A 22,551-nucleotide genomic window follows, 5' to 3' on the forward strand; every position below is an offset into this window, starting at 1 on the left:
TCCATAGGGCTTCACACAGCATCCAGCACCTACGGGAACCAGCACCAAAGTTACAGTGCAAGGGACTCCCTCTTTGTTTGCCATGAGCTTAGTGAGTGACTGGGAGATTGAGTGAGCCCCTCTTCTGCCATTGAAAGCTGTATCTCTTGCAAGGAACTGGGCCTATCTGTGGAAGAAGGGAGCACGAGAGATGGAGCATAAGTAAAAGCTTTTAATTTGGCCTTAAGCTGCAGGAAACCTCCCAGGCTGTATCACTTCTCTGTAGACATGTTTTATTCTGCAGAAAATCAAACCCAAACTTTTTCAGGGAGGTATTAGCTAGATACGATGACAAAGCTCAAATGCATTTGCGATTATTCACGTGTCTTGTAAAATACCATTTCCTACAAGGCAATTTTCAAGTGGTAGAGTATTTTAGAATTATGCTCAGTTTCTTCTGTGTGTATTTAGTATTCTCTGCATGATGAGACAAAGCTGCAAGGGCTGTAGGGGATCCTGAAGGAAAAGAAAATCCTACAGGTAATTGCCAACTACTTCTTTCCTTGAGACAATTAAAAATGGAGTGAAGAGGTTTTTGTGTAGAGTTCATACATACTGTCCTGGTGGGTCTTGTTGGTCCAACAGCCTATTGTTGGGATATAGTTCAAGCAGATAATTCAGCTCTTATTCAGTACAGGTAAGCATATCTAACTTGTCTTTAAAACCCTTTGGGCTATATGTATCTGTATCTGCTAGTTAAATAACAGATGTTGTTAAGGGGTTCCGACTCTTAACAGTCTGAGTGATTTGGCAGATGGCACTTGTGTGGGGTTGCAAGATCTGTGTTTCACATATGTGAGACCTGGAGGAGCTGCTGTGGTCATGAGCATCCCTGGGGCAGGAGGAGAGAGGGCTTTGCAGGCAGGGGGAGGTAGATGTCTCCTTTTAGATCATGTCTGGTACACTTGTAAAGGTTTCCAAGTCTCTGGTGAGCAAGAACTGTCATGGACTGATCATGCATTCCTTCCAGGCTAAAATGGGGGGAGGGGGAGAATTCTGTGTGGGAAAGGAGTAACTAGTTACTGGAGAACATTGTTTTTATTAGTTAGGGTATGAATGTGGAAGGAAAATCTAGAAGTGCCTTGTGCTGCATGCTGCCAGGGCTGCAGGTGAAAAATGCAAAAGCACACACACGCTATGTCAACTGTATTGGAACTGCTAGTGAAAGACATTTCACAAGAAGCAGTAGCTCCTCCTGCTGTGGAACTGAAGAAGTTTTCTCTGTGTTAGGATCTATCCTTCCCTCTGCTGCTCTTGTGCTGCTCCACAGGTTGCAGCAGAGCTGGCTTGCCAGCATCCTCTCAGCCACTGCATAGAGTGGTCCCAGTGAGTGAACTGAAAGAAACCTTTCTTGTGCCTGAGTCTGTGGCTTCTTGCTGTATAACTCATATATGTACTAAAAGGCAGAGGGCACAGAGTTGCTACCCTAACACCTATGTCCATATGAGTTATTGCAAGGCACTGCAAGAACTTCAATTTTCTTCCTGTTATGTTCTTATCTTAACATTATATTCCTCAGAATTGGCAGTGATTGTCAACTTTATTTGGTGAACATGAGCCTTCTTAATGTCTGCGTGGAAGGATTTAGAACTTTTTCTCTCCTCAACTCATTGAATTTAAGGTTGGAATTCACAGTCGTGGCATAAACAGTTTAACACTTTGTGGTTTGAGATTTCAATGTGGGATTTTCATTTTCATGGAGATGAAGTCAAGGTATTGTAAGCTGAGAATACAAAAACTTCTGATAACAGAATGATAAACACTGCTCCTTGAAACTCCATATCTAATTTATGTCATCGTACACTAATAGAACATTAATATTAATCATGTACTAACAATGATTGCTGAAGTTACAGGATTTGTATGCTGTATGCTTCCTTTCTAAGAAGACATTTGTTAAATTCTGCAAAAAAGAAAAATGTAAATCTTGACCTGTGTTGCCAGTATTTCATGTAATGTGAACCATTACAACTGAAGCCCTTGTTTTACTTTAATTTGGTTTGTAGTTTTAGATGTAATTTTTACAAAATTAGCTACAGTGATTTTGCTATGATATAGCAAATGATGATTTTTTTTTTTTTTTATATAGAGTTTACATGCACATTTTAAGAAAAAATTTTGTTAAACAACTTGTCTTGTGTTAGCCTCTGGATGGGCTCATTCCTGTTTGTGTACTGAAGGTAGCACATGAGATTTCCATTCAAGGGGCTTTGAGCAATGCTATTAGTTGGTCTTGTTTCTGGAAAAATACAGGAAAAGAAAGTAAATATTCACAATGATGTACACAGTTACACAGAGTAACTAAATATTTTTATACAGTTTGTAATCTTTTGATTTTATGGATCTGTGACTGTGTTTTGTACACTCCTGAAGGGCAATTTCCATTTCATAAACATTGTATGATGCTCATTGTTGGCTTTGAACAAGCTCTTAAACGAGAAAGTGTTGCTATGGAATGTGAAAGGCCAAATCTGGGGCACACCACTCCTGATGGCTGTGCAGAGAGAGTGTGGGCTATCCCCTTATGAAGAGGCATGGGCTGGACCCCCTGCCCCTACTCCTTGGTGTGTCTTTGTCACTGTGCCCACATTTTGATTTCAGTGTTTATTCCACAGAATCCAGGACTCCTCTATGTATCAAATGAATCACAAAATGATACATGGCAGTAGCTGGCCTGCAGTGACAAGCTGCAGCAGTCTCCTGTGATACTAATCTGCATATTTTGGAAATTTAATAAACTACAGAGTGCTAGATTAGGCCAGTAGAAACCGACCGACATTCCTGTTTGTTTTCAGTAGAAAAAGATAAATTTTACTGGAAGTACAATATTTGCTGAAACTGTTCATGAGAAGTTAAGAATTTTCGTTAAGGCCTTTGAGTCCTGGAAAGTTAATTTCTAATTTCCTTAAAACAAGAGGTGCTTCAACCACACTGCCTCTCAAAGAGCTAGGCTGGTTGATTTCCAAGCAATACCTGAGTAAATCTTCAAATAACACTGAAGAAACAAACTCATAGCAAGGCACTATCTACTCACAAAAGTAGAATACATTAGAAGGGTACGCATTATTAGTGGGTACGCAACTCAGGAGATGTCTTCACTTAAATCTGCATGTGGAAGCCTCACTTTGACTCCCTCAAAGAGTAGAAGGCTAGGAACAACTGGGAGCTCAAGAGATTAGCAATGGGCTGTGAAGCGTTATGCCCTTCGGTCACATGCTTGACTGGGATCACAAAACAGGATCGTTACCATCCCATGGCTGTCAGGTGGTCTGTGTTTAAGTGCTCTGCATGTGTCCTGCCACACAGGTGGCCAGCTGGGACATGGCACAGCACAGGGGTCAAGGGCTGGGAGTAGGGGAGCTGGTGGCTCAGTGCAGATGGTGTTGGGAAAAGTGGAGAAGGGCAGTGATGTGGAGAGGGGTGTGCAGCGCTATGCCAAGCCGGTCTGCTGTGAAATAGGAAGCACTTTCAGCTCTCTGGAGCTCATAATGGATTTCACATTTTATAAAGACGTGATCAAATTGGTTATGTATGCAGAAAAGAAAATGTATGGACAAGGATTTAAGCTGTAAACCCAACAATCTTGACAGAAATGTTATTTTGATGCAGTGTAAGACTTATTCTCAAGGCTTTTCAAAGCGTACATTTAAGGAGAAAATCTGTGCTCAGAAAATTTGCAGCTCTACACATTTGCAAATCTGTGGGTGCTGGTTGGAAATCATCAGATTTCACTTTTTTTTGCAGTTTAGCACAACATAAGAAATGCCTGCAATAGGGAATAAAAAGCTTTTTAATAACAGTGATCTACATACTCAGTTTTGAAGCTGTGGGATTTCTGAATGTGGAATGAGGACAATTTACAGTCCCAGATACAGAGACATTGAAAATTTTGAGAGCAGTGTTTCTAAGTATAAGCTCTGCAGGGACAGGATCTAATGATTATAATTAGAAAAGCAGTGATGTTCCATGTTTGTGCTGTACTGTTGCAAGAAAGTGGATTGCAAATCTTAGTCATTGAGTGTCCTTCCTGGGTCGAATCTTAAGCAATGGCAGCAGTAATCTCTAGTCAGCAGGCAAAATACAGAACAATGGTCACTGGTCCCCCCAAAGGGACTTGCGGAGATTGGCTCTGCTGCTCTGTGGAATCCAGCTCACATTGATGAAAGTTTATGTGAATTTCAGGGTTGGCTGGTGATAACTTCTGCAAGATCAGGCTCTAATTCAGAAGCAGTGATGCGTTCTAGTGTTAAATGGTAGGATGGAAGTTGCAGAGAAGTTAGTGAGTTGGAAGAATAAAATAATTTTGGAAGAATTTAGGAGATGGTGTTCTCTTGGTATTCCATTATGCATACTTACGAACATTGCTTACAATGATGCATTTTACATATGTGAAGATTATCAGTTTTTCAGTGGGAAGTTTATGAAGTAAATACAGCTCATATATAGTTTTTTCTAAGGGAGAGATTGCTGGAGTGTTATGTGTGTGGATATTAATAGCTGAAAATGTGTTTTTCTCTCTCATGTATCATTTCAATCACAAAAGAGACTGCAAGTGACAATACTATCACAAAATGCTGTGTTTCTATACTGTGTTTGGATTCTGCTACGTTTGAGTGCTTACAGCCTGACTCTTGCTTCCACCCTGTGGAGTGCTAAACCCTATGAGATCTCAAGGCTGGAGTAAAGTGTATACCAACTTCACACAGGCCTAAGTACACAGTCCCAGATTTGACCCATAGGTTTTTAAGTGCCAGTATGCTTTTTATAGCACATAGATTGTCTTAGCTGATAAAAGAAGATGGCACTGTAGCAGAAGTTTCTGTTAACTCTTTTCCAATAATACAGCTGTGTGAGTAAATGAAAAAGGAAGATACCTATCTCCCATGCCTGGCAGAGATGTATTGGTCAGGAAACGCCCATTTTGAATCCTGGTGGTATTAATAGTGTGAGAATACGTTGGGTTTGCATCTTTGAAAGAAACGATTTATTCCCATATATAGTATGCGGAGTTCTGTTTAAATGAATGTGCTGTCACTGACATGTGTTGAGCTCAGTTTGCTTTGAGATGATATATTGCGTATATTTGTCAGCCTGAGAGCTACAGTAACTGAGAGCGTTATCCAAAGCCTGTTGAAATAGAGGGAGACAATCTTAATAACTTCATTGGTTTGGACTCAGGCCTAGATGCTTACAGTGTTCTAGATGAATCAGATTATTTTTCAAACAGTTCTTATGTTAACATTTTAAGCTTTTAAAAGCTTTTTTCTTTTATTGTAGAGACATATATTTACTTGGCTTGTGGCCATTACATCTGGGATTTCAACTTTAGAAACAATATTTAAAAATCATATGAGGTATGTTTCCATTCCAGTTAAGGCTACACCTCCATTCAGCCCCACTGCTCTTGAAAGTCAAAACTTGTGTGCTTGAACTTTTGGCAGTATCCTGTCATGGCACCTCTCCTGCAGACTGTTGTGCATTGTTAAACACTGCAAGTTTCTTAGGGAGGCAGGCAGTGTACATTTGATTGAACCAACAAAAGTCTTTTGCTCCATGGCTCGCCTGGAGACAGGGATGTATTTGCAGTCCTCGAAATCCCTTTGCACACACTTAACGTCACTACCTCAGTTACACAGATGCACAGGTATCAGAACTGCTAACATAAAGTGGATAAAAAAAGACATCTCATTACTGAGCCAAAAGGCTGCTGAGAAGTGCTGTAACATAATAAACAATTGTAATGTACCAAAACAACTGAGCAAGAGTTTGAGAGGCTTGTCACTGTAACTATTAGATATAGCTCTACTGCATTGTGTTTTTATTGATTTTTATATACTGAGGAATAAATTTATAGTACAAGTTTGTTTCCCTTTGTCCAAGCAAGTGCTGACTAAATATGACTTTTTTTTTTTCTTTTCTGTTTCATTTATTTCATGATATCTTCTAGATTTTTATTTAATGCAATATCTCTTTTTAAACTGAAAAGCTGACTCACTCTAAATGTACTATTAATGGTGAGATTAACTTCAGCACTATTGCTGCTGGATATATTACCTGCTTTATGCTTAGGGTAAATATTATAGATGTGTCTTTTAAAAAAACTGTTTGCAAGTGATGACCTTTATGTTACAAAAATAAAATAATTGTAGTATGATTCTTTGTTTAAGCATCTAGTAATTTTTATTTATTTATTTATTTATTTCCTATTGTGAACTCTATTAAACTCAGTTGTGATTATGCAGTGGTGTTCTGCTGGACATAAATTATTTGAAACAGGTAATTAGCTTCTTTGACCTATAAAGATGATAGCTATTATAGAGCAGTAGAGTACTTCAGATGCTTTCAGATATCCTGGTGAATCCTCTAGCTACAAGTGATTTGCTGTCACTTTTTGATAGTGCATTTGCTAGTCAACAGGTCAGTGTTGTGTTTTACATTTTTTAGGTTAGCCTCCTATAACTGCTGTTTTGTAAGGAAGCTGATAAACTCTACTGGAGTTTTAAGGACTGAAGGAAAGAAACTTTCCTTCTGCTTCTTTCTTTTTATCACTTGGAAGGAAAGAACTAGCTAGTTAGCAGAAAATACATCAGGGTATGTTTATATGTGGTGCAAATGTTTTTCAGCATAAAGGATTTTTTAAAATGTTTTAGTTATACGTTTCTGATAAGTTGATTGTACTAGATGGGAAGTTTTCACCAACTTCTTGTATTAGTTTTTTCCTGTTCCGAATACATTGTTATCTAAAGTCTTCTGATTTCATTAGCATGGGAAACATTGTACAGGTCTTTGTATGTTCACACTGTTTTCATATTACTTAAGGCTTTCAGGAGGGATCTATTCTTGTTTTCTTGAGTCCTTTACCATAATTTTACTTTTTCTGCTGTGGGATAAGGTTAGGGTAGACGTTGCTTTGTTGTAATTTTATAGGGAGATGTGGAACATATTGTTAAGGAGTTATGTCTTTGAGAGAGAGTCTGGTTTTTGGTATAAGGCCATTCAAAATTTGACCTAAGTGCTGCTTTACCTCCTCTGCTCCTCTGTGCAGGTGTAAGTTGTAGTTTTGTCTTTTCAAGTGTAGTAAGAGAATTCATATTCTGTATCTGTTCCTAAAAAAATAATAGTAAAAAAAAAACCTATCAATAAAAACTCACAGTTTATTTTTGCTGTTTGTTTCACTGGTATCTGTCCCTAGAGTATAATGAAATTGTCATTTTTGAAAAGTGGAAAATTCTGTCCAAAATGTTTGTTTGTTTCTTCTTGGACTATTTAAATGATAACATTTCTGTGTTAACTTAAATGATATGTACTATAGGAAAACTGTGGTATTCTTGAACAGGAGCAGAAGGAAAAAGAATAATTATTTTGATTACCAATTCATGTTGTTAAGTAATGTGTAATTTTTATAGAAAACTCACAGCAGCTATTTAGTATGTGAAACTTAAGTCAGTGCTTCCCCCAAACAGCTGTTTATACACCAGAATTTGTATTTAAGATCTAACTAAGGAGTTTGTTTGTTTGTTTGTTTGTTTTTTGGAGACAGTGATAATTTCAGATGTTTTTAGAAAAATTCATTGTTAGTCTATTCTTGAAAATGGTTTTTCTTACTTAGGTGTTTATCTGTGAAGATAGCTAAAATCCAGCTTTTGATTTATTTATTTATTTGTGTTGACCTTACAGCATATCCTGGACTTCTAGCTGAATAGGATCTAGCTAATCTCTTGACTTCATTGTTTGTGAAGTTAAGCAGTCTTAAAGCTCTTGAAAGCAGCAGGATCTCTTGCTTTAACATCTAATACTCTAATTCTAATTGTCTTTCAAAAATACTTTTTAGATCTAGCACAATTAAATATAAGTGAGAAACAAGTTTTAATGCTCCCATATTGAAATTGAAACTGGGGAGTAATCAGAACAGGTTGTCATTTCTACGGCTACAGTTGTTTTAATAAAGCTGTATATAAACTTGGCTTTGGTGACTGTACATGTGATTATTTGTCTTTGGCTTTCTTTCTTTAAGGTGAGAAGCACCAGTGGTTTAGTGAATAGGTCTTAGTTTTATTCCTATGCTGGCTGTGTAGATAAGTGAAATGCAGCCCTACAGTTGACTGGAGAAGGTTTATTTGGAGGTGTTCAAGACCAGGTTGGAAAGGGCTCTGGGCAACCTGATCTAGTAAAGGTGTATGTTTGGTGGCCCTGCTAGGCAGGGGGGTTGGAACTACATGATCCTTGAGGTCCCTTCCAACCCGGGTCATTCTGTGATTCAGAGGCATTCCTTTCTTACTAAGGAGTGGTGGAATGAGAGAGTGCATTTTCATTCATGTTTTGTAGAGGGAAATACTTAAACATGGTGACTTTCTTTTTTTTTTTTTTTTCTTTTTTTTTTTTTTTTCTTTTTTTTTTTTTTTTCTTTTTTTTTTTTTTTTTTCTTTTTTTTTTTAAAGCAATGAAGAAAATCCAGAATTTCAAGGGCTTTTCTGTTTTCTGTTTGCTTTATGTGCATGGAGAAATAGAAAATTCTGTTTTGTAACAGGTAATATTTATTTCGGAAATAGTTCAATGGTATGGCAGAAAATCTCCAGACTTGCACTGGGTGCAGAAAGAGAGGAAAGCTACTGGTTTACCAATTACCAAAATCCTTCACTAATGATCAGCTGAGGTACAGCTGTGCCCCATTAAGAGGTGGGTCAGGTTGAGTTGATTAAAGTGCATATGTTGGAGGCTGGGATCATGGTGGGATCATCTTGAAGCTGTTGTTAGCATTTAAGCTGAGTTCACGCATCCTTGAGAAGGTAAGAGAGAGGACTAATTTGGTTGAGAGCATGCCTGATTACAGGATGAGTTCTGTGAAGGTGTCTGAGCTCTGTGATGTGGTGTTTACATCAAATTTATGACTTTATATGAAGTGAAAGTGTTGTAGACTATACCTGATCTGATTTATGGTTGTTGAAGTTAGGCTGTGTCACGTATCACTTAAAATAATAATAATAGTCATAATAATCCAGAGGAGCAAATTAAGCATTTTCTGGCTCCAACATTTTTTGTTATGTCTGGTAAGACTGGATTTATTGTCCTGAAGTCATGGTTTGGATTCATTAGTAGCATCAAACTTAAAAGTCTGTGAGGGCACTCAGCAAAGCCTATGACTTGACTGTGCTGAGGACAGGTTGTGACTGTCAGCTCCTAGCAGCTCTTTCCTTAAATGGAATAAGCATTTACGGGAGCTCTTACTGGGTAGAAAGGGCTTCCTGGATGAAATATGAGTACTGAAAAGTTTTAAATGTGTTTAAATGTGAAGTGACTTAATTATTAAGCATACGTCTAATTGACATTTTATTCTAGTAGATATGGAAATATTTATTTCTTGATGTCCATTTGGTGAATATGGCTTTGTTCACTTAAATATTTTAGCTGAAGAATGAGTGTACTTTTGAAAGTAAATTCTAGGTTTTCTGGAGTTGCTAAGTGGATTGCCTTTAGCGGAAGCCATGTAGGAAGATGAGCTCCAGCACACCTGATAGCTGCACTTATATTCCATTCTCAGAGCTAGCCTTGGGGGTACAACTGCTGAAGGACAGCTAGCAGGGAGCTCTGATATTTCCTTAATAGACCTTGCTTTTTGCAAATAGCAGTTAGTCTCTGATTAGACTGTGCTTTTAGGGAAAAATTTCAAACTAGGCTTTTGGAAAGCTTCTGCCTTTCTTTTTGAAGTGAGATTTTTTTTTTTTTTAATTATTATTATTTTTTTAATTTATTTTAAACCAGTTCAAGGTATGCAGTTACCTACAATTTTATTTCCACAGAGCTCTTTCTGTTACTATGTTGTAACATTGTTTTTGGAACTGTGTTTGCTCGCCTGGGCTTCTGTCTGTGCCTGGGCTGCTGCAGCCCTGGCTGGCTGCCCCAGGCTGGTTGCATGCTGAGGATGGGGCAGTGAACCAGCTGGCTGGTGAATATGCTGGTGAGACTTGTGATTTTGGATGACACATAATGGCCTTAAAATGTCACAGGTTGGACTGTGAAAGATCTGTTGGTTTCAGTATAAATATTCCAAAATGGCCTTTTTTTTTTTTTTTTTTTTTTTTTTTTTTTTAATTGAATTTATGAGGATTTTGGAGAGTTGGTAAGAAATTTTATATCCTGACTGAAGAGAAAAGATATTGCTTTAGGACAGTACGTTAAGGGTGGGGGGAAGAAGAAAGTGTCATAGTCCATGATAAGAGGCGATAAAGCTTAGTGCTCAAACTCTTAGGGTTCCTTAGGGTTCTCTTGATATCAGTGAGCACTTGGGGAAGAAAAGCTCTGGAACTTTTACTTTGAAAGCATTTCATAGAGGTGGAGAGATTCGGTTAAAGGGAAAAGTTCTACAAAAGCTTCTGGAAATATAAAAAAAGATTATAAAGATTCTCTTGCATATTTATATTTTTAGCTCAAAAAAATGTTATTTTATAAACAAGAAGTAGAGGCACCTTTTGAAGTGCTTTTTTATTTGTTGCATTTTTCGGATTGAGTTGTCTTTTCTTTGGGACAAGAAGTTTTAGTCTTGGAAACAGAGTTTTTTCAGATGTGAATATCTAACTGTGGTTTCTATTGGTTTATAAAATACACCTTGAATTTTCAAGAGTATTCCAATGTTGGCTACTATAGGCTATTGTTCAGTTCCTATAGAAAATACGTATTCTCTTGTAAATCTGACAGGCCTAATTGTGATGAGTAAATGAGAATGTGCTCAGTAATCTGAAAAAGTGGCAGTTCATCTGAAAAATCTCAAAGCTAAATTGCATGTCTGAAGAGTATAGTAGTGCTTCAGCCACTAATGTTGGTTAAAGTAGAGGGTTCATTGTGTCTTTTAATTTGGATTGGTTCCTGGGTATTTGATTTTATTTGGCCAAGTTATTTTTTGGTTTATTTGGGTTCATCTTTCACAGCTTAAGAGTCCAATCAGCTATGCTTAAATGTTAGATATTCATTTTATTTTTTAAATGACTGACTTTAAATTAGTGGTTTAGTGCATATTCTTTTGTAGACAATACTACATCAGTTCTAAGTATTGAAAAAATTATTAGGTTGTTCAGAACTTGATTGCAGGTTGCTTCTATTTGTCTTCTGGCCTAATGCTTTTGATTAGTCACATAGTCTTCAGTCAGTACCTTTAAGCAAGTCACCAGACTTGTGGAGAAAAAACTTTGTTCTTACATGGTTGCATGACACTTGGAGCTGAAATGACATGAAGATGCTATAATATCAGAAGAGATGCATTATGCAGGCAGACTCCAGAGAGGTGGCAACACTGTAAGCCAGTCTGTGTTTCATGTTTGTGTTTGAAGCAAAAATTATTTTTCTGATGGGTTGAATCTTCTGCGCAATTTAAGCTCAGTTTAGAGGACTGAAAGGTTTTAATAGTATTTTCTGCAAGTGGGAAAATTCATTACTGGAGCTCTAGAGTAGTGCTTTAAAATGTTTTACTCTATACAAGGTATATCTGTATATACAAGTGTATCTGAAATTGAACTTAGCAACTTGAAAGGCCCATTTGAAACCTCAAAATACCCAAAGGAAAAACTGAATGCTGTTTTATTATTGTAGTATTCAAAAGCATGTAGTTTCCTGTCAAGTCCTATTGCTGGTTTTCATAAAGGGGTTATCCTCTGCACTGCATACCTGATCTTCTGAGTTTGGGTGGTAAGGAGTTTTAGGAGAGGTTTATACAGTATTGGTTTGCCTAAGTGTATGCAAAGCCACCTGGTGATGAGTAGAAATCTTCACTGACAGATTCCTGCTCATCAGAGTTACTAAGGAAATGTGGTTTGTGTATCTTTTAAAGCAGTTGCCATTTTAAAAGAACTGCAGGTGGTTAAAACTAATGTAAGCAGATAATAAAAGAATTTTAAAGTATCCATTTTGAATGAAACATAAACTTAGCTGCAGCAGTTGAGGGATTTGTTTGAAAGAATCAGCAACTAACATGATGGAATGAAAACTTAAAAGAAGGGAATCTATGTAGTTTGGTATGCAGAGTTTGTGCGATGCTGATGAACATACTTGCTCCATAGCTTCCTTTCTTTCCTAAATGCACACTGACTCTAAAGAATAAGGTTACTTTTAGAGTCTAGGAAGGTTCCCAGTGAAACATATGCTTGTTGATTGTACTATTTTTAACTTCTTTGAATGACATGTGTTCTCCCCAGATATTTATTTGTGAATGTTGTATTCTGTTCTTAAAAGGAAAATCTCCATCTATGTTCTTTTTCTGTAACTGAGAAAGGAAAGAACCAGGGTTCTTGTCAGTGTTTTACTCCTTTGAAATCCTAGGAGATGGGGTAAATTAATTAAATTTAAAATGGGCCCATCTGGTAGTGTTAGCAGTGCCAGGGGAGAACAGGTGAGAGAATCTGAGCCAGAATAAACATACAATGCATTATGTAACTTGTAATGTAGTTTGTAGCACATCACAAACAAAATAATAATCCACATTAGATTATTTACTGTTTGTTTAGAGCATCATCTATAAGTCAAAGGGTTCATGCAATATTGAATTTGAAAAACTTGTTTCTGTTGTACTGCTAATAAATGTGATATTTTTTGCTGTTAATGACGCATGCAATGAATCCATCCTATCAAAAGTATACAACTGCCTGTATGCGTTTGCTTGAAAGTTAATGGATTGAAATTCCTTGAACTGAAAAAGATACTATTTCAGGGTAGTAGTCTAACTGTTCAGAAGGGAAACTATTATCTTTAATTAAAATAATTAAAGGTATGCTTTCAATCAGTTTTGCTCTGAAACTTGTATTTCTGTAGGAAGAATACAAAATCTCTGTGCAGACATTCTTGTTGCCCAAATTAGCTTGTTCTTTAAGTACTTCGCAGTACATTCAATGCAGTCATAGTATCATTGGGAATACAAATGTAAAAATGACTGTAAAAATTGAATTGTATTACCTGAGTTGGAGGCATGCAAAGGTAAACAGTGTAAACACTGGAAATAAGTGAATTACATTAGAAAAGAAATGGCAGGGAAGAGATTAAAGGATGGTATCTGTCTGTTATTTGGCAGTGTTCCTTAAAGCACATGCCATTTCTGTAATGGCACAAGTTAGGAATGATTTCTATGTCATTGTCTGTGTTATGAAGCATATGTTTTATAGGAGACTTCTAATGCACAGTCTTTGAAGAAGTGTTTCATGACAGAGCAAGTGCTTGGGCCTTTTGACATAAGTCTAAAAGAAATGGAGGAAATAGGGCCTGGTGCTTTTTTAACAGGTGATTGGTTAGATATTTGTCCAGCTTAAATAAATCTCATTGCCTGCCTTTTAAATGAAATTTCATCCTTATCCATTTTTTTTTTTTAATTTTTATTTTTTCCTGCTTTCTTTGAGCTTTTATTTCTTAATATGTGATTTTTTTTTTTATTTTTTTTTTATTTTTTTTTACCTTTTTGGAACCATAACACAAAAGCCTGATGATGATTTCATGTGAATCTGTCTCTCATTTTACTTGAATTTCCAGATCTTAAAGTGAAAGGTTTGAGGTTCCTTGGTAGATTACATAAATGTTGGCTGACTTTTCATAGTGGAGAGAATTGAATTTCATTTTTAATAAATAATGTAGTTCTGCCAAAATTGGAATGCTTACAGAACTGTCAGCTCAATTGCATTTTATTTACTGGGGAAAGGGAAAAGTTGAATTTATGAAAATCTTCTTTTCTGACAATAAAATAATTAACTTCTTAAAAATATTTATTTTCTATTTTATTTCTTTACAGTAAAAAAAAAAGTAAATTAAAGCTTGATTCACATTCTTATTTCAAGTATTGTGTCTTAATGTATCTTTATAGTTGCAAGATCTTTCTGAATAATAACTAAATTTGTTGAACTTGAAATTCTAAGCAATGCATAAATGCTGCTTTCCGCCTGGCTGTTTTCTGTGAATGTTTAGATTCCTAGAATATAGCTGTCTCCTATATGCATAAAAGACATAAAATTTTGTATATTATGTATGTATAAATCTGTTATTAATACTTAGACAGTTAGGGGTTTTTGTATTATGCTGCTCTACCAGGATAAATAAACTTGTTGCTCTTTCTGTTGTCTGTAATAGATTGCAGAAAGCATGCAAGAGGAAGTAGTTTGGTATGCTTCTTGTTTTGTGGAGATAAATTCTACAACCCCCCTCAAATCAATTAGATAATAAGGAAGGATTTAGCATCTAAATGACTGTAAAGGCTGTGGGCAGCCATTTAATATGTTGCATTGGTTTTCAATAATTCTTCAATTTTCTTACCATTGTGGATTTGTTAAGAACTTTATGTGGTTTATTTGTTGAATAATTATTATAACAGAGACATAAATGTAACAGGCAAACTTCACAGAAGCATGGAATGGCTTGTGTTGAAAGGGGCCTTAATGCCCATCCAGTTCCAACCCCCTGCCAGGGGTGGGGCTGCCACCTACCAGGTCAGGCTGCCCAGGGTCCCATCCAACCTGAACTTGAGCACCTTTAGTGATAGGGCACCAACAGCTCCTCTGGGCAGTCTATGCCAGTAACTCAACACATTGAGTGAAGAATTTTCTGCTATCATCTAACCTAAACCTCCCATCTTTTAGTTTAAAATGGTTTCACTCTTTTCCTCTTGCTATTAGTCTGTGTAAAATGCCTGTTTCCTTCCTGTTTATTAGCTTCCTTTATGTACTAGAAGCCTGCAATGAAGTCTCCCAAGAGCCTTCTATTTTCCATACTGATCAAACCCAGCTCCCTCTTCCTTTCCTTACAGTAGATGTGCTCCAGCCCTCTGTGTATTTTCATGGCACTCCTCTGGACCCACTCAAACAACTCCATGTCCTTGTGCTGGTGGCCTCAGATCTGGATGCAGTACTCCAGAAAGGGCGTCACAAAGGCTGAGCAGAGGGGAGCAATTGTGCTACTTGCCCCACTAACCGCTCCTCTTTTGATGCATCCCAGGATCCAGTTGACCTTCCTTGCTGTAAGTGCTCACTGTGAGCTGTAGCAATATTTTTATTCACCAAAAGGAACTCCCAAGTCCATCTCTGCAAGTACACTTTCAGTGAATTCTTCCCCAGTCTGTACACATATCTGAGCTTGCCTGACCCAAGTACAACACCTCACATGCTTACTGAATGTTGAGCCCTTGGGAAATTTTAACACAGCTTCTCAAGATAGAGTGAAAGAAAGGGAAGTGGTAAGATGAGAGGAGTGTATGTTACAGCAGGAGCTGGTCTGTGAAAAGAAAATGTTATTACATAATTTTTAAGAGTCCTTGGTGCATCTGTGCCTTTCTAGGCCATTTTTTCCACTCATCTTTGGCGTCTGTATAGTTCACTTGATTCTCCTGTGCAGTGTTTGTGGATTAAGTTCTGTAATACTGTTTTCTTTCATCCTGTCAGAAGTTGTTGCTTCCCACACAGAACAGCAATAAATTACATAGGATCTGGCACTCCATGTTTGGATATTGCTTTGTTCCTTTTTTTCCCTCTAGAGGTGAACATCAGAGCATGGAGGCCTGTTGCCTCCAGAGTGTATTTTAGTCTTAGTGGCAGAATTTTGGCAAGACAGATTACAGAGAGAGCTTAATGCTGTTTATGTATGTTTACATGAGAAGTAGATTGATGATACCCCAGAATATTTCACATTTCAAAGAGAGGTCTGAAATAGTTATTTATAATATATATGGGAGGCTAATGCTTATAATGTTAAACAAGTCTTTGCTACTCCACGATGTTGTCTAGTATAATTAGGAAAATGTGTGGTGCATGGTTGTTATATTATAATCTGGCAGTTTTACATCTAAGATAGGCATCTTCATGTTGTTTCCCCCCCCCCCCCCAAGAAAATCAAATAACTCTTCCCTTCCAATCTAGCCCTTCCTGCTCCTGCCCCCTTTTAAGCTTCAGGAGTGCTATTCTGAGCTGAGTTATGCTAGAAGTGGATTTAGGCCAGGAAGGCTTACAGCTGATTGATCAGTAGTACTGTCTTTAAAGGTGCTCTGAATTCTTTGGCTTCCAAAGGCACCAAAATGACTGCAGCCTAACCGCTGCTGAGGCTGTGATTGCTCAGTGCTGCTGAGGTATCTCATCTCAACTACTGATCTCCAATTTATCTAATGACTTTCTGATTTCCTTAGTGCTGTACAATAGGTTCTTTTTACTCTGTTTGGAAGATGGTCTCTTGCTACAGAGCTTAATGTTAGGAAGTAATAATTAATGATTTAAATATAGCTTAGTTACCAGATAATGGCAGAAGCATTCTACTCCATCTTTTCATAATAAGGCTAAAATAAAAACTAATCAAATTTTATAATTTAACGCAATGATAGTTTCAGCGAAGAGGAAAATGTAAGGTTTTCTCTCAAAAAAAAGAAGAAGCTATCAACAAGTAGGTTCTGGCTATTGCTAATAAAGCAGTAATTTTATGAAGTTCTTAGAACTCCTACATGTGGTTACATACCTGAAAAAGTGTACTATGTTACTACTGTCCCCTAATGGTACTTCCTGATTAGGTACTTCGCAAGTACTTCTTGGAAATGGATGTCTGTCAATCCAAAATATCTGTAGAGACCTTAAACAATGTTACAGTGCGCTGAGAGATGCCTTCCAAAAAGTTATGCTCTATTGCTTTTGTTCATCAATTCTTAGCAGCTTTGTTTTTCCAGTTCAGTGACTAACCAGTTTTTTCTTTTTTCCAAACCATTTTCCAGTGAAATACTCCTGTCTCACAGATGATCCCCATTGCTCAGCCAAACATTGGTTAGGCTACATACTCTTTTCTTCTCTTCACCTTATTGTGCCTTATTCTGTTTGTAGGGGTTAATATGCATGACACCTTCTGTGAAAAGAAATAACATTCTCCATGTTCAGAGGTGTTATCCAAGTATGTATCTATTTTTAAAGCATCTAGAAAGTAGTCTTAGTTAAATGAAATTATTCTCACATTCTTCATAATGTCCTGAGAAGTCTTAGTTTGTACTGAAGTCAGTGATAGCTGAGTTCCTTAAATCAGTACGGAATTCTTAACTACATAATTTATTACTGTTATGGGTAAGAATGAGTGAGTGCCAAAGCTTGAAATACAAATACAGAGATTTAGAATCTAGTACAAGAATCCAGCCTAAGCTCAGCAAATCCCGGGCTGGAACTGGCGGCTTTCTATCATAAGCAGTTCAGGTCCAAGGCTATTCATTGTCATCTTAGTTAAATTTCACCATTTGAAAAGGTCAACTGTTTAATTCTTTAAGTATCTGAAGTCTCCTGATAACAGTTGTAAGAAGTTTATCAAGTTTGAAAACATGAGAATGACAGGATTTTGTGATATCCTGGACAGTCTGCTTCCAGAGATGAAATCTTCCCTTTAGTCACTTGCAGACTGTCTGAAATTTGTCACTGAGATGAATAATTTAAGATGAAAAACAAAATACTAATAAACCTTGCAGGGGATACTATTGAATAGCACCAGTAATATTGTAACCTGATGATTTATTTCTGGCAACAAAGATCCCAGGGGGATAATGAAGCATTATGTGGTATTGAAATTTTTTTATTTTTGAGATTTCTTATAGACATCTGATAGTTCCATGTTTTTCTTTATTTTTCATTAAAAAGCATTCTTACTGAAACAAGAAAAATGTCTCCTCTTAGCTTTGAACAAATGTTTAAGATTTTATGTTTATATACAAATGTATATTTTCATTGTTTAGGAGTGACCTTGTTAAGAAATGTAAAATAATACACGTTCAGTTAGGTGTTCCAGGATCATTGGATATAAAACATCCAAATGCAGTGCAGCGGCAGCCACTGAAATTTCAGCTAACTTTATAGAGTAGGAAGCTGGGAAAAGAGCTGGGCAATAACACAACTCAGTAAAAATGTGTTATGGGTGTCGAAGACATCAGTCATCAGTGAAGTGGAGCATAGCAGCTGTGTAAGAGCACATGGAAGCACTCCAGAAAGAAAGAGGAGTGAGGAATACTATACTCAATGCAATTTTGGCTTCAGGTACTCATAGCTATCCAATGAAATTTCACAAGAACTTCATTTAAGTTAATATAAATGCACTGTATATGATTCACGAAATTTTTTTGAATGACTCTAGGAAATACGGATTTCGATGTTGATGGAAAGTTGAGTTTTACTGTAAGAAGTTGGAATATATCTATTTAAGAACCTTCAAAGCATTTTTCATTTGTTTCTGCATGCTTGTATCTTTCTCTGGTCTGTGTCCCATGTACTCTACTCCACTTCATCCTTGATTTACATAACACGAGTAAGATCATGTTTCCTTTTAACTGTGTCTGATATTCTGAATATATTATGCTACTTTCTTCAAGAGAGGAGAATGATGATGACAACAACAACAACAAAAACTACCTACAGAATATGGAGTGCCACAAAATTAAGCTTTAAAAGGGTATAAAATCAGCCAGTCAGAGAATGTGCATATTCCATGTCCCAGAAAATGGAAAGATGCAGCAATTGTGTGTGGAGGGTGCACTCTCCAGCCTTGTAAAAGGAGGGCAGAATGCTGAATGGGCACAGGGAATGGCCTAAAAGCATTCTTCAGGCACCAGTAAACCCAACAATAGTAGAAATAATATTGTGTTCACCACCCTGCTTTATGGAAAGAAAAATTGCACTATGCAAAGAAAATTAATGTCTCTCATTCATGCTGCCTGTGCTAGGAGCAGATCAAAAATTTCAGTATAAAAGGAATGAAAAATAGCTGCTATGAACCTTCACAAGGTGGAATGTTTTCATTAAGGGTGGTTTTAAAAGATGAAGAGCAGGGCAAGGGGAAAAAAACAGCAGGTACTGCATCATTTGGGGTGATGAATGGCAGCAAAGAGAGTAGGAGACTTGGATAGCCTACAGGAAGTTGTGGCTAAAAAAAAATATTTTTACATTTACTTGGTCAGTGTCCACTGGCTTCTTTTTATCCAGTATAAATAGGAAAAGTTTGTGGTACATCATTATTGGTCTCAGTTTATCATCTGAACACTCTTTTCACAGACTATAGTGGGAATATTGCATTCTATCCAAAGTCAAAATATTTCTCCTTGGTGTTTGAAAAAACAACAAAACAGTTCCTTAAATAGATTGCCAGTTATATTTCTTTAGAGCATTTGGATACTAGTGGACCGTTGTGAAAGTTCTCTCTCTCTCTTTTTTTTTTTTTTTTTTTTTTTCCTAAGACAGGCCTGGGATTCTAACAGAAAAAAACCTCATGGTAAAATGAGGATAATTCATATTCACCATAGGAACCTGAAATTTGCTTTGTTAAAATTATGCAATTGCTGTATATCTCTTGGAAGGGCAACTTCTTAAATGACATGTTTATAACCCTTGGGAGGGCAGCAGTATGAGAAGGATTTAAAGTGTTTTTGATGAAAGAGATTCTTAAATATGAACTACCTACGATAATTCCACAGTGCAAGTATGAAGAAAATTGCTTTGTTTTGGTCAAGCTTTAGAGAATTAAGGAATAGCCAAAGATGGAAAAGACCTTTAAGATCATTCAGTCCAGCTGTCCACTTACTACCAATATTTCACTGATAAACCGTAGTCTCCTTAGCACAAATCTAAATGTTTCTTGAGCACCTCCTCGGATAGTGACTCAACCACCTCCCTGAGCAGTCTGTTCCAGTGCCTGAAGAGAACTAGTTAAGAGTATAGCAGTGTGGTATGGAAAGAAGAAAATCCTATATGATGCCAGTATAAACTGATACTCCTAATTGCAGCTGTCTCAGCTTTATGAGGTGATTGGAGTTTTAATTGAAGCAGATAATGTTGGCACAGCTGTGATTCCCTGCTGAAATAAAAGCATCATAATGTCTTTTTTCCTCTATTAATCACAAAAGTAATAAATAAATAAATGATATTTACTTTGAAGATAGTTAGGAAACCTGGTATGCCTGTTGATTTGACTATTGCATTTCTATGCAATTGGTCAAATGGAGAGCTATGTAACCCAAAATATTATCTGTGCAAGTTGTCTCTTTCTATGGATCTATTGCTTGTATCACTTAGACAAAATAAGTAGAGTGACTGAAAATATTAAATGGAACTTTGCTACTTGGGTTTGTGGGTCAAATCTTTAAAGCACTGATGTCTTAGAGATAAGAAGTAGGTGATATATTTAGAAAAAAAAAATGCTTCTGATGTCATGTAAAAACTCCTAAGTGGAAGAGTGACCATCAGAATATCTTTGCTGTAGTCTTTAACATGTTGCAATTGTTGGTTCACAGTGTAGAGGCAGCTATAGAAGGGTGAAAAGTACATGAGATTCATGCCTCTGTACTGAGTGGCAAAATAACAGAAATGCTCCCAAGTACTTTTAAGTTTCTAAGCATGCAAACTGAAGCTTTGATTGTGGATTTGCAAGTGTCTTGAGCCTCTAGAAAGTGGGCTGTTCACCATAGCTATTCACCCTGAGTGGCTGGTGACTCTACCTCCTCTGCTTTCCATATTAACGGAAGCATCTGCTGTTCTGCAGAGACCAAAAGATAAGATATTGATGTGTTTATCATCTGTAACATAAATTCCAGGTGTGTATGAATGTATGAATGCTGGAGAATGAATTCTTCTATCTGTCTTTCACAGCAAGGTGTGCCTTTGCAAATGAGCATTTAGAGCTTTTGGCTCTGGCAGTAGGACTGTAAAACTGACGTATTATTGTTTCATGAATTATTAATGTGTGGGACATTAGCAGATTTTAGCTTTATAGCTTCTCTAGTAGTTTATTGTATCATAAAAAGTCATACCATGTGTGAGGCAGAGCTAAATTATGACATTCACAGTACAGCTCTATTTCTATAGAGAAACTGCGAATAGACTTCTCGCCTTTGGTGGGGCTGAAATGAAGCTGTAGTAGCTGAAATAGAAAACTGATGTTGCTTAAGTGAGGGAGGGAAAATGCAGTCCTAGTTGGAGGAGGTGTTCACACTAAATCATTGAATCAGATCAAACTGAGAACTTGCCCTGAGACATTTAGCCACTTTTCCTTCCTTTTTCTGACTTGATGAGAAGACAAGAGATGCATTATAATGAGTGAAGCTGTGAGACCACACATGGTTATACTAAGAAAACAAGACATCTGAGGTCTGAATGGCCAGACTGATCTTGAATTTGTTTAAAACAAATTTGCCTCAAATATGAATCTGGTAAGCACATTTTGACCACAGTCTGCTGGTAAATGACATTCATCACTGCAGGAAATTTCCAGTCCTGCAGTTATATCTTAGTAATTAAGGAAGCCCAAAGGTATGATGAAACTTGCCTACCAGAATGGTCAAATGGTCCCATGTGGTCCGGCATGTAGGAAAGTAAATTAATACAGTCTCACATCTAGGTTTATGCTTGACTGCAAGATGATAGTTGAAGGCCTGAGAATTGCAGAGATGTTTTTATCACTGGCACGTCTGAAACTGAGAATGTCTTTATTTATAAACTGTCAAATATTTATTCACTTTAGAAAAACATTACACATGAAAGGGTATGCATGGCTGGCATTAATACTTTCAAAGACTTTTCTTGTTATACTATACATGTTGGTTAATGGTTGACCTTAGAGTTAAGTCATAATATGTTTACCTAGGAACACATAGTCTCAATGCTATAGCTTTCAGGGTGTGGTTTCATCTGTAATGCAGAAATCTTATTTGTTGTGCAATAGGATGTCTGAGATTGTAAACCAGACAATTGCATTTAATTGGGTGCATGCTTGATGATCTAAGATGTGCAAATATTTTATGGTCTAATTATCATATTTTGATTTCTGTTTTTAAAATGGAATTCAAATGATAATTCTGACATGGTCATTGCCATTACATTTTTTTTCTCTCGTGTTTTTCAGCTACTTTCTTATCTTCTGGTTTTCTGATGGAGATGTCTTTATAATTCATATTCAAAAGCTACTAAACTTCTGATAAACCTGGTTACAAAGGAGAGCTTCTTTCTGACACTCAAGAGACACAAGCATTACCTTTCTCAACCAAGGTTATAAAATGGGTCTTTGGAATCTCTTCTTATTGGCATTATTCAGTTTTCCCATCTGTATTTTTAGTAGCATTTGTTTTTACCAGCTTTAAATAGGGAGTTAGCTGTTTGAGAGATAAGTGCCTAGTAATTGGGATGTGTTGTTATTTATTTACCTTTTTATGATGTCAGAAATCCAGGCTCGTGATTCCGTGTGGGAACCTGGAAGAATTTTTCTTGGCTCTGAACCCCATAACTCCTCATAACTAATAATGGGGATGAAGTACAGTGGGTGAATGTCAAGATGAGCTGTGAAAGGTTGGCTTGCTTGCAATTGGCATTTTAATTCAATGACTTACCCCATGTGTTAAGTTCATGTCAATGCTAATATGAACTGCTTGCAGCCTGCAGGCTCACATGAGTCTCTCTGCTTCTGGATCTTTTAGATATTTAAATGCTATGTGAATGCTTGTCTACTGAGCTCTGCTTCTTAAAGTATGAATTGCTTAGAATGAAATGAAAACTTTCCAGCCCT

At 36.9% G+C, this 22,551-nt stretch overlaps 1 protein-coding gene across 40 annotated transcripts in view; it reads left to right on the forward strand.

The window, feature by feature from the left end:
- KCNMA1 (potassium calcium-activated channel subfamily M alpha 1) overlaps positions 1–22,551 on the forward strand; it is a 403,732-nt gene that overhangs the window by 2,370 nt on the left and 378,811 nt on the right. The window lies entirely within an intron of this gene.

The sequence above is a fragment of the Excalfactoria chinensis genome, chromosome 6, assembly GCF_039878825.1.
Source record: "Excalfactoria chinensis isolate bCotChi1 chromosome 6, bCotChi1.hap2, whole genome shotgun sequence".
Classification (NCBI taxonomy): Eukaryota; Metazoa; Chordata; class Aves; order Galliformes; family Phasianidae; genus Excalfactoria; species Excalfactoria chinensis.